Source organism: Colobus angolensis, unplaced genomic scaffold (assembly GCF_000951035.1).
Source record: "Colobus angolensis palliatus isolate OR3802 unplaced genomic scaffold, Cang.pa_1.0 Scaffold237, whole genome shotgun sequence".
Classification (NCBI taxonomy): domain Eukaryota; kingdom Metazoa; phylum Chordata; class Mammalia; order Primates; family Cercopithecidae; genus Colobus; species Colobus angolensis.
In genome coordinates, this window is record NW_012115566.1 from 2,505,338 (window position 1) to 2,518,738 (window position 13,401).

At 42.2% G+C, this 13,401-nt stretch overlaps 1 non-coding gene and 2 pseudogenes across 2 annotated transcripts; all 3 read left to right on the forward strand.

The window, feature by feature from the left end:
- LOC105513926 overlaps nt 1-3,449 on the forward strand; it is a 20,994-nt pseudogene extending 17,545 nt beyond the window's left edge.
- Nucleotides 3,450-6,078: 2,629 nt separating this feature from the next.
- Nucleotides 6,079-6,964, forward strand: LOC105513894 (annotated as a pseudogene). The gene has a single exon (XR_001002096.1). The product of XR_001002096.1 is annotated as a probable ribosome biogenesis protein RLP24 pseudogene (transcript).
- Nucleotides 6,965-12,629: 5,665 nt separating this feature from the next.
- TRNAS-AGA lies at nt 12,630-12,711 on the forward strand. The gene has a single exon. It is a non-coding gene; the product is annotated as a tRNA-Ser (tRNA).
- The last annotated feature ends 690 nt before the right edge of the window (nt 12,712-13,401 follow it).

Here is a 13,401-nt window from a genome sequence, read left to right on the forward strand (position 1 = left end):
CAAAAAATTAGCCGGGCGAGGTGGCAGGTGCCTGTAGTCCCAGCTACTCGGGAGGCTGAGGCAGGAGAATGGCATAAACCCGGGAGGCGGGGCTTACAGTGAGCCAAGATCCGGCCACTGCACTCCAGCCTGGGCGACAGAGCGAGACTCCGTCTCAAAATAAAATAAAATAAAATAAAATAAAAATAAATCATAACTTACTAGAAGTCTCAATACATTCAGAGGATGCATTGTTGGTGCAAGGATAAACAAAATGTCATAGAATAGAGAGCTCAGAAATCATCTGCACATATGTGTAAATGTAATACATGATAAAGGTGGCATTGTAGCTGGAGTAAGAGAGTGTCATTTACTGAGAAATGTATACAGGAATAAATAGGAGTAAGAAGCTGTGAATCTATCACACCCTGTTTCATTGCCTGACCTGACTAGATGTAATTTATGTCATAAGAAAAGGAGTATGTAGTGGATAATAAATATTCTACATATGGTCAATCATGACATTAACTGATCTTAGTGAAAGGGTACGTCATTGCCAAATTGTTGTGCAAAGTAAGGGGAAAGTTCACCATGTCAAATGGCATGTTTATTTTTATTTATTTATTTATTTATTTATTTTGAGATGGAGTCTCGCTCTGTCGTCCAGGCTGGAGTGTGGTGGCGCCATCTTGGCTCAATGCAAGCTCTGCCTCCCAGGTTCATGCCATTCTCCTGCCTCAGCCTCTGGAGTAGCTGGGACTACAGGCACCTGCCACTTTTTGTATTTTTAGTAGAGACGGGGTTTCACCGTGTTAGCCAGGATGGGCTCGATCTCCTGACCTCGTCATCCACCCGCCTTGGCCTCCCAAAATGCTGGGATTACAGGCTTTAGCCACCGTGCCCGGCTAGGCATGGTTTTTACAAAGGGCTTTATTGGGGGATTTATTTTGCTAAGCAAGCAAAGGCAGAGATTGATCAATTCTCTCTTTATTTCACATGGAAGCATGCCAGGCACAGGCATTTCTGGAAATACAGCAGGTCTGTAGTCGACAAGAAGGTATCTTCCCTCTATTTCTCACCCTCCACAAACAGAAGAGCCTTTTCCCAGACCTTCAGTGAGAGTGGGCCAGATCGCCTGACGGCAGGCAATCTGGATTTAAGGTGTGACGTGTTTGTAATATAATGGTACAATCCATGCTGTGGGATATTATGTAATTTATATAAAGAATTATATAACACTACATATGTTAAATGATACCACTACAGTCAAAGATGAGTGGAGATATACATCTATATGTATATATATAATGTGCGTATACATATATGCATATATGTGCATCTTCCCAGAAATATATTACATATTATTAACGTTAACATACATATAAAATTTCTGGGAAGATGCACAGGATACTTGAAACTAGGCACCAGTGGAGGGAATTAAGAAAGTAGTGTTCTAGGATGAAAAGGAGACATTTTCCACCTCTATTTGTACAATTGAGTGGGGGGAGAACTTTTACCGATCTTTGTTTTGGATCAAAATCAGTGCTAGACATCCTCATCCATAATATTTCATTTAAAAGTGAATTTAATTTTAATTAATTTCTTAGAGCTGAAATATTTGCACTACCAACGATCACTTATTGAGGTTGACGATGAGATGAAGAGCGGACTTGAGGCTTGAGTTTTCACCAGCTAGAAAACTGGCGTGTTTCCAAATGGACACTGTAGAATTCTTACAGGCACAGTTTAGAACATTTGCCAGCAATTCTCAAGCAGAGGCTGGGAAAACAATAAGTTTATCTGCCCCAGAAAGTTGTTTTTCATAAGGAAGAAACAGTTACTGGTATTCATTTTAATATCCAACTTGTATTATTTTCCCTTTGATTTGGTCATCTAGCGACTGTAGACGTCTATACATGGCAATGTTTCTGAAGAAGCTCCTCAGACGTTAACACTAAAAGCAGAAAATGAATTACAGGAAAATGGGATTCGCTGATTGGAGAAAACGTCCAATTAATTAATATAAGGTGAAATTACTTGAGCAAGTATCCACTTAATTCACAAAATGCAAGATCCGACTCTGGCGGGACTCAAACCCACAACCTTTGAATCTCTTGAGTCAGGCTAGAAGTCCAATGCGCTATCCATTGCGCCACAGAACCTGCTTGAGCTCAGCCTTTCGCCCTGAAGATACTAATTTGACTACTCATGTAATACGTTTCCGGAAAACATTCTGCTCCAGTCACTGTGAGAGTCCAATAAACACAAAAATGAGACAACACAAGGGGTACACACAATCCCTGACACGGAGGAGTTACTAAGCCTTTCAATAACTATTTTCACTTGTGCCATGAGATAACGAATAATTTAGCGAGACTAATGTCTCAAAGAAAAAAAAAAAGCGAGACTCCGTTTCAAGGGTAATTGGAGAGCTTTCGGACAGCTGAACACGTGGAGGTTTCTGGAGGGTGGCAGACCCAGAGAGTGCTTGGAAGCTCGGCGCCCCTTCTTCCATACCTTGCCCTGCGTGCCTCTTCATTTGTATCCTTTGCGATATCCTTTATAATAAACCAGTAAACCCTATAGCCTGGCGCCCGCAACATGGGAGTTGCAGGTGGCTTGCTCTGAGGATGTGGACTTGCCCTGCACGGTCCCCTGGGAACTGCAGGTGCCCTACATGGTCTCCCGGATCAAGCTATTGGAAGGCGGTGAAGAGAGGGTGGAGGCACCCCAGGAAGATCTGCGCCTCAGAGGACAGAAGGACCAAAATGGCTCTTCCGGGATCCAGTGAAAGATCCTATACCCTGAAGATCCGAAACACTACCAGCTGCAACCCGTGAACATACAAGGGCACTCTGCAGGCACCGGAAGGGCAGAGAAACCTAAGTGGAGAGGCGATCCTGAGAGTGACAGAATGTCCTAAACGCCGAAGAGAATTTTAAGAAATTCAAAGCTGGAGCCCGGCACGGTGGCTCACGCCTGTAATCCCAGCACTTTGGGAGGCAGAGGCGGGCGGATAACGAGGTCAGGAGTTCGAGACCAGCCTGGCCAACGTGGTGAAACCCCATCTTTAGTGAAAATACAAAAGTTAGCCAGGCATGGTGGTGAGCTCCTGTAGATCCAGCTACTCGGGAGGCTGAGGCAGGAGATTCGCTTGAACCAGGGAGGCAGAGGTTGCAGTGAGCCGAGACTATACCACTACACTCCAACCTAGGTAACAGAGCAAGACTCTGTCTCAAAAAAAAAGAAAAGAAAAGAAAAGAAAAAAGAAAAAGAAATGTAGAGTTGGGATTTTGCTGTTGTTGTCTCTGGTCGTTTTCTACTCATTCTCACTTGTAAGTTTGCGTGACTACAGATTATTTACCCAGAGTTTTCTAAACCCGTCATGGAATAAGCTTTTCTCCCAGTTACCTCCCCAAATTTGGGGCCATTTGGGGCCAGTAACTCTTTGCAAGACAGAACTGGTATAAGCAGGATTTCTACAAATTGTTTTTCCTAAAGCTGAGGACTCAGTGGTGTGTCTGTTACACTGGAGGAGAGAATGAGTCCTACACTGAAGAAGCGCGAAGTCTTTCATCTGAGTGAAAACACTGGAAGTGGATCATCCCACCCTGTTTTCTATGAGCGGGCCTTGAAAACCATCACATGACCACATAGCATGGAGTTACCACGACTTCTCCATGGCTATGTTTTTAGCGATTTATGCAGCTATCTGGTCATATAAAAACTATGGTGAAATGCAGCTGGAAAAGGGTCTTGGGAAATACTAATGCCCCCAGCTGGCCCGGTGACAGACTCCTGAGGACAACTGTCATCTTCTACATCTGTGGAACATCTTTTTTAATTTACTGTGTTTTATTGTACCAACCCAGATGCTTTATGTCTGGGAAAAATTGACAGATCAAGCTGTGAGACAGTGGGAAATATTTAGCAAATAATTTTCTGGTGTGAGGGTCCTGCTATTACTAAGGAGTATTCTGTTTCTGTGTACAAAGAAATAACAGTTCAATGGATTATTCCCCAGCAGGACTGGGGAATTATTCCAGCAGGATTATTCCCCAGCAGTGTGTTTTCATCTGGGAAAGATATCCATAAACAAGCAATAAACAAGAGTGCCACAATTATTTTTGTATCTTTATGTACTTGTCAAAAAAGGGTTTGTATTTTTCTCCTTTTGAAAACTGTGTCTATAGTTAGATTGCATTGTGAACTGACAAGTAGCCTGGATATGGAGAGTGAGAAGTCCGAGAAGGTGACAACAGGATTAAATACCTGATTAAAATACCATACATGAGGCCGGGCGCTGTGGCTCATGCCTGTAATCCCAGCACTTTGGGAGGCTGAGGCGAGCAGATCACTTGAGGTCGGTAGTTAGAGACCAGCCTGGCCAATATGGTGAAACCCCATCTCTACTTAAAAATACAAAAATTAACCAGGCACGGTAGCGCACGCCTATAGTTCCAGCTACTTGGGAGGCTGAGGCAGGAGGATCGCTTGAACCTGGGAGGCAGAGGTTGCAGTGAGCAGAGATGGCACCACTGCACTCCAGCCTGGGCGACAGAGCCAGACACCATCTCAAACAAATAAAATAAAATAGCGTGAAAATGCTTTGAAAAAGGATAAAGCGCTATGCAAATTTGAAACTTCCATTTTAGGGTTATTAGAAAAAAAAACATGTACATGTTAAGGTTATTAGAAAAATATAAAAATATAATTAAAAAAAGAAACTCCATTGAGTCATTATCCTCGCTATGATGGTGGTGTTCCAGGGATGAGAGGATGCCTTTCATTTTTCATGTTTTCCATCATTCCAAACAAAGAAGATCACAAAGAAGCCTTTCTCATAGTCTTCTGCAGGAATTCCTTTGGGGAAGTTAGGAGGCCAGGTCCGTGGTCTGTTCTTGAAGCACCAGCCGAAAGAATTCCAAGATATGGACATATGGGAGCCACTGGCAGAAGGAACTTCACTAAATGCTGCACTGATATTTTAGCAATTGTTGGGTTTCTCTGATCAAGCTTGGGCCCTTCCCTTCCTGTTTTCCAAAGACATTTTATTGCTTTAGTTGTGTGTTCATTGCTTCCACTAATATTAGGGTGTAAAAGGGATACTAAGTTCATTTTGTGTTTTGCATGTTATTAAAAGTGTACATGTGGGGGGGAAAAGAATAGTTTGACCAAGGATCAAAATCCATATCTCATTTAATCTGGCCTCTCCAATTCCATGCTTGGGATAGCTGATTTCACAGAATGGAATTTGAGGAACTTCCAACATTTGACGTTGGATGGTATTTTTAATACATAGCCGAGTCCCGTAGGTCCCTTTCCTCTAGCTCCAGTCTAGAGTTTTCTCTCGAAAGATAAGCCCTTCTTGTTCGTTCTTGTTCATATCTGTCTTTTTCGTTTGTGTTTAAAAACGAGTTTCGTGTGTTTTGTCAACAAGCTCACAGAGCAAACGATGACCTTGTGGCACAAATTTACTGCGTCCAGGTGGCTTTAGAACGCTCCCAGGTTCTCTAACTTGGGAATTCTCTTTTCGCGGCTGTTCGGGCTGAGATGTAAAAACACCATTTTCTTTGCTTTTCTGCCTTTCGGTGAGACAGTGTGACCCAGCGGTACTTGCTCCGTTAGGGGAGGTCAATTAAGTGGCTTCTTGTCGTCCTGGACAGAAAGGAATGAAGTCGTTGAAGGTGACGCTCAGGCGGGGGAGAATCCAAGTTTGGCGACGTGGAACGGGCGAGCATTTGTGGTCTGAGAAACGGGAGGAGAAATGTGGAGGGAAGAGAAGAAGTCTCAGGTGATCAGCGACCCAAAGATGGCTTGGTGCAACGTGACAGAAACAAATACGACCGTCACTGGAGGGTTAGAATCCATGCCTCCAGGGAGAGATCGAATCCCAGGGTTAAGACCTTAAGGTCATTTTCATTCGTCCCCACACGCTACTTAACAATTGACAGTGAGGAACTTCTCTGGCTGGATGACCTCTCAACTTAATGTCGCATCCAGAAAAGAAAATACTGTAATTAATTCTGAAACTTGCAGGACGCAAAACACAGCAAAATACGAGCTCTGAACTGTTTGCAAAAACGCAACGCAGACTTCCTCTCAAGCTTGGCGTTTGTTTGGTGGGGTCCCACGCGGGTTCAACATGCATATCGAGAAGTGTTATTTCTGTTTGGGGCCCATCTACCCTGGATACGGCATAATGTTCGTTCGCAACGATTGCAAGGTGTTCAGATTTTGCAAATCTAAATGTCATAAAAACTTTAAAAAGAAGCGCAATCCTCGTGGACCAAAGCATTCCGGAAAGCAGCTGGTAAAGAGCTTACAGTGGATAATTCATTTGAATTTGAAAAACGTAGAAATGAACCTATCAAATGCCAGCGAGAGCTATGGAATGAAACTATTGATGCAATGAAGAGAGTTGAAGAGATCAAACAGAAACGCCAAGCTAAATTTATAATGAACAGATTGAAGAAAAATAAAGAGCTACAGAAAGTTCAGGAAATCAAAGAAGTCAAGCAAAACATCCATCTTATCCGACCCCCTCTTGCAGGCAGAGGGAAGCAATTGGAAGAGAAAATGGTACAGCAGTTACAAGAGGATGTGGACATGAAAGATGCTCCTTAAAAATTTCTGTAACCATTTCTTTTGTGTACATTTGAAAATGCCCTTTGGATACTTGGAACTGCTAAATTATTTTATTTTTTACATAAGGTCACTTAAATGAAAAGCGGTTAAAATACGTCTTTCCTACATTGCCATCTACACAACATCAGATATTACAGATGTTAGATTGCATCTCAGTGTTAAATCTTCACTGATAGATGTACTTAAGTAAATCATGAAAATTCTACTTGTAACTATAGAAGTGAATTGTGGATGTAAAATGGTTATGCCATTTGGATAATGGCACTAGGCAGCATTTGTATAGTAACTAATGGCAAAAATTTATGGCTAGTGATGTATAAAATAAAATATTATTTGCCATAAAATATTCCCTTTGTTAATGTTATAGAAGGGGGGGATACAAAAAGGAACTAACAATTTGTATGGCAGTGTCAGATATTATTTTTATTTTAGTATTTCTTGTTTTGGTTTGTTTGCATCCTAGAAGAGCATAATGACATTATGTTTGATGAAGCCTAAATTATGCTGGACTGTTTTGACCTGGTTTAGCCCTTCTGATAGGTAGTTGTGGATGTTGGGGATGAGAACTGAATATTCGCCTGGCGTGACACTACACTCTATAATTTCCACTTTGGAGAATATTCAGTTCTCACTTGTGATTCCTGGTAGAGCAAACTTTACTTTTCTAGCCCAGCAACGATCTAGAAGCAGAGGAATCCCAGTGCCTTTTAAAAGTTATTATGTGGTTTTCTTTTAAAAAGCTCCTGTTTTTGGAAAGTAGAATTTATGGGTACAACGTATGTTCATTATATGTACATAAAATAAAACCATTTAAAAAGTAAAAAGCAAACAAACAAACAAACAAAAAAAACCGCAACGCAGAAAGGATTTTTAAACCGGAAATGAAGATTGATCTGAGGGGAAAAGTTCTTGCATCCCTAGAGCCTCGAAGCCCAGGTTACTTATCGCGGGTTTCGGGGCACACTCGCTTCCCATTCGCCTCTCTCCTCCCGGCCGGCATCGCTTTCTCAGAAATTGGTTTCTTCCACGGACCACACTGCCCATGGAGACCTCAATTCCTTGGAGAGACTTCTGGGAACCTAAGGAATGAGAAGATGGGAGGTAAATCTACCAGCAGCACCAGGCTGCTGAAATCTTTTCCAGCCAATTTACCGCGGTGCTGACTTGTTTCTCTTACAAATTAATTTTAAAATGAAGATAAATGAAGAGGGTGTCCGTGAGAAACGCTTAAGGTCCCTTATACAGTCCTCTCTCAGCATTTTAACTGCCCCCCATGACAGGTATACTGAGCATTAATCCACACTCCTTTTGAGTGCCGCTGCCTCCTCGCGTCCTCAGAAGACGTCTTCCTTCAGTTTTCTTCACCATCTAGACTTCCTCTTCCCTCCCTCTCATAATTTATTCCCTTTATTTTTTTCTTCTGGACGAAGGAAAAGGATTGGAAGTAAATGTAAAGCGATATATATTATACGACATAGAATATGAGGTATATATAAGACTAAGAATTAGGAGAAATCTCTTTGCCTTGGTAACCACTTGGTATACACTTCTGAGTTGTAAGTGATTTCTTCTTTACTTTCTACAAGGTATTAAACCTTGGCGACGGTAAACAATTTTCATTCACTGTTCATTCTCCATTCTGTAACACAGTAGTTCTCTCTACTTAATAGCTTCAAGATTTTTTTTTTTTTTTTACGGGAGAGAATCCAAACACTCCAAATACTAATTGTAAATCTTTTAGTACAGACGATTTTCTGTGTGGGCAAACTCTCAAAAGGTGGAGATTTTTTCTTGTTTTATTTGTCTATAATATTTGGTTCTGCAGTAAACTACTATAGTTAGCATAAAATATGCATAAAATACTATTAGAAGGCAGAGTAGAATCATGGTGATTGGGGTGGGGGCGTTGGCTGCCAGATATAGATAGGTACAATTCAGACTCGTTCCCTACCAGCTGCTTGATGTTCAAGTTTATTTCGTTTCCTTAGGCCTCATTATTCTCAATAGCCCTTCCTCATACTGTTGTTTAGTCAAATTGTTTCTTGTTCCCACGATCCTCTCCGACAATGGCTCACTTTCTGAGCCCTCCAACCCCCCCACCCAAAGACTGTATCTACATCATTCTGGAGAATGTTTTATCAGACCCTTCTCTTTCCCTCCAAGGGCACTGGTTTTCCTGAAAAGAATAGACTTGGAAGCACTACTTTGCCAGGATATGTAAAACACCAATAAAAAAGAACTTAATTCATTATCTTAGATCACCAATTTCTTGTAACTGAACATATGAGGTATGGTTCTTGCTCCTGCCACTTTAGTTATAATCAGCAATAATACAAATGTTGATATATCATGGCCAGTCTGAAAGGCTAGTTTGGTTATGTAATATTCCATCTAACTTCCCAAAATTAATAAACACAATTTTGTAGAATCATCTAGATTGGGTGATCATCTCACCGAAGGATATCCTAATATATTCTCATAAACTAACTTCTCATAAACTTCTAATGAAGATGCCCTTGACTGACAATGGGAAAGAGGGAAAGGGAGAGGAAAAGAGAGAGGGGCACACACACACACAGAGAGAGAGAGATTGATTTTCAAGGGACTCTGGCTGAGCCAGAGCAGTTGGCTGGCACTGGGAGCTTCTGTGACTGGGGATGTTCCATCTCTTTCCTCTCACCAGGAACGTTTCTCCCACCCTTCCTTCTTCAGAATTGAAAACCAGACAATAAGCCTCCAAATCTACTTTTGCTTTTTACTGAGTATTTTATGAAGCCCACTGAAAGGCTCTCATTCTCTAGAGTGATGGACGAGGTAGGGAGGGTACAGATTGCATCAAAGAATTTCCCTCTGTGGTCTCTAGGCTGCAGAAGGGAGGCATTTGACATAAATCTTACTAACATGAAATTTGAGGCCGGGCATGGTGGCTCACACCTGTAATCCCAGCACTTTGGGAGGCCCAGATGGGCGGATCACGAGGTCAGGAGATAGAGACCATCCTGGCCAACATAGTGAAACCCCGTCTGGCGGGCGCTACTTGGGAGGCTGAGGCACAAGAATCGCTTGAACCCAGGAGGTGGAGGTTCAGTGAGCCCAGACCACCACTGCACTCCAGTCTGGCAACAGAGCAAGACTCCGCCTCAAAAAAAAAAAAAAAAAAGAAAAGAAAAGAAAAGAAATTGAACTATCTAATTTTTAGTGGATTCAGTTTTGCTTGTAGATTTTTAAAAATCCAATTTCTTTCCAATTAAGTGTGGTTTGACTCTCATTTCTCATCATCTTTGGGACTGTGGTTCTGATGGCATTAACTTGGGCTGCTTCTTCCCTAGCTCAAACGATTACTATGTATTCAAAAGTGCAGTTGAGGCTGGGCATGGTGGCTCATGCCTGTAATCAAAGCACTTTGGGATGCCAAGAGGGGCGCATCACTTGAGGTCAGGAGTTTGAGACCAGTCTGGCCAACATGGTGAAACCCCATCTCTACTAAAAATACAAAAACATTAGGGCCCAGCTGAAAATAAAAATTTGAAATACATTATACAATCTTTCAAAGCAAATGACTGGATGTTTTCCAAAGATGGCCAGTAGAAAAACACATAAGTAATGCTCTGGTTATGTATAAAGATCTATATATAGAAAGTAAATGTGATGCATTCTTACTTTCCATGACCACATTTATTCTGTTTATCAGTCATGACATAGTTAAACTTCTCTGGGTACAGATAAAAGGAAATTATTTGATCTTGAAAAAGATTTAGTTTTCTGGAAAAAAAAAACTTTCTCTGTGATACATGAACTAAATAGAATGCTATGTAAAAGGCACTTTGTTACTTCTGGTTAAACATAATATATTAAAACCAAACAATTAGCTTTCTCAAGATGCATCAAATTCATTTTGCCCATTAACATTTTTCTGACCATAAAGTGGGACCTGCACATCTATGCATCTTGGGATCTGGCATCTACATTTATTGTTTTTTGTTTGTTTTTGTTTTTTTCATTTCATTTCATTTCATTTCATTTCTATAGAGCATCTGGACATTCTGCTAAAGGAACTGGTGAGTTGCAAATGTAAAAAGGAGAACTGGAAATGTGCTTTATTGGTTAAATTTGGTTTGATCAACCATTGCATTGTTCACAAAATTAAACCAAGAAGTCAGTTTTTTAGAAAGTAAACTAGGATCTAGGCCGGGCGCGGTGGCTCAAGCCTGTAATTCCAGCACTTTGGGAGGCCGAGACGGGTGGATCACGAGGTCAGGAGATCGAGATCATCCTGGCTAACACGGTGAAACCCCGTCTCTACTAAAAAATACAAAAAATTAGCCGGGCGAGATGGCGGGTGCCTGTAGTCCCAGCTACTAGGGAGGCTGAGGCAGGAGAATGGCGTAAACCCGGGAGGCGGAGCTTGCAGTGAGCCGAATCGCGCCACTGCACTCCAGCCTGGGCGACAGAGCGAGACTCCGTCTCAAAAAAAAGAAAAAGAAAGAAAGTAAACTAGAATCTATTAGGATCTAGGATTTCACATGAAAAGAACTCACGGGCCAGCTTTACTTGCAAATTTCTTCTTAACCCGTCTGGAAAGTGAAAGCCCATTGTCATTTGCAAAACAATTTCCCAAACATAATGAAATAAATATTTTAGGTTTACATTTAGGGGCTTAGGGACACCAAGTGATAAGATCCAGAGGTTTTCTGTATCGTTTTTCTCTCCCTCAGCTTAGCAGAGGGTGAAGGGGGTGGCCAGCCCCTCCACACCTGTGGGCGTTTCTCATCAGGTGGGACGAGCGACTTGAGAAAAGAAAGAGACACAGAGACAAAGTAGGGAGAAAGAAAAGTGGGCCCAGGGGACCGGCGCTCAGCATACGGAGGACCCGTGCCGGCACTGGTCTCTGAGTTCCCTCAGTATTTATCGATCTTAGCATCTCGGAGAGTTGGATGTGGCAGGACAATAGGGTAATAGTGGGGAAAGGGTCAGCAGGAAAACGTGTGAACAAAGGTCTCTGCGTCATAAATAAGTTTAAGGAAAGGTACTGTGCCTTGATATGCACGTATACAAACAACTCGGTGCACTAAAGAGCAGTATTGCCGCTAGCACGTCTTACCTCTAGCTCTAGGGCGGTGTTCTCCTATCTCACTAAATAGAACATAGAATCGGGTTTTACACCAAGACAGTCTATTCCCAGGGACTAGCAGGAGATAGATGCCTTCCTCTTATCTCAACCGCAAAGAGGCCTTCCTCTTTTACTAATCCTCCTCAGCACAGACTCTTTACGGGTGTCGGGCTGGGGAACGGTCAGGTCTTTCCCTTCCCACGAGGCCATATCTCTGGCTAACACAAGGGGAAAAACCTTGGACAATACCTGGCTTTCTTAGACAGAGGCCCCTGCAGCCTTCCGCAGTGTATTGTGTCCCTGGGTACTTGAGATTAGAGAATGGTGATGACTTTTTAACATGCATATTGCCTTCAAGCACTTTTTTAACAAAGCACATCCTGCATAGCCCTAAATCCATTAAACCTGGAGTCAACACAGCACATGTCTCTGCGAGCACAGGGTTGGGGCTAGGGTTACAGATTAACAGCATCTCAAGGCAGAAAAATTTTTCTTAATACAGAACAAAATGGAGTCTCTTATGTCTACTTCTTTCTGCATAGACACAGTTAACAGTCTGATCTCTCCTTCTTTTTCCCGCATGAGGGAGCATTTCCTTCTCTGAAATCCATTAAGCAACAGTGTCATTCAGCGAGGAGGCTGGTCTCCTGGAAGTTCTAGCAGAAGTTCCCATCGTCTAGCAGAAGGTCCCAGGTTTAAAAGTAGGATTAAGGCCTGGCTCCACCTTCTTGGTGAGTAAATTTGTTTTCAGTTTCGAGGACTCCAGTAAGGAGGCAAACTTGTCCCCAGGGATCTGGTTGTTGAATTGACCCGGTTTGTTCGAAATAAAGATGCTTGTGTCATCTTAGTTCTTCCAAAGTTCTGTCATCTCTGTAGTCTTGCTGCTATGTCTGTAGTCGTGGCCGAGTGGTTAAGGCGATGGACTAGAAATCCATTGGGGTCTCCCCGCGCAGGTTCGAATCCTGCCGACTACGTTTGAAATTTTACCCTAAAATGGGGTCAGATTAATGTAATACGAAAAGTACAGGAGCGTACAGGAGCACTGGTATCATCTTTCGCCCCTCTGGTTAATGTAAGACGGAACGTACAGGAGTACTTATATCATCGTTCGCCCCTCTCTAATTCTACCCTGGCGGTGTATGTGTTTGCTGTCAAAATGTCGCTAGTTCATTTACTTAATGAACTAGTAACCTCAGTAATCCTCCTTCACTGGCAACGTGCAGTGCTCCAGGGTCTCACCGGGTTTTCTCTCCTCCAAACCCTGCTCAAAGTAAGCTCTTTCAAGAGCTTGGTGAAAGTGTTTCTCAGAGAAACCATGGAGTGTATATAGTCTATGCCACAAATGAACTATCTGTATTTTTAAAAATTATTAAGTAAAACTGACTTTTAAAAAGCACTTATATGTATATACACATAATCATTACCACATCAGGATACACACCAGTTCTATCAATCCATAAGCCTCCCTAGCACTGTTCCTTTATAGTCTTATCCAAATCCCACACATAGCAGCTGACAATCGTAATTACGTTTTCCATTTGTACATTTTGGCCTTTTGGAAAATGTCGTAGAAATGGAATCATACAGTATGCAACTTTTTGAGATTAGCTTCCTTTACTTAGCATAATGCCTTAAGATTTGCCCAAGTCGGCCGGAAGCGGTGG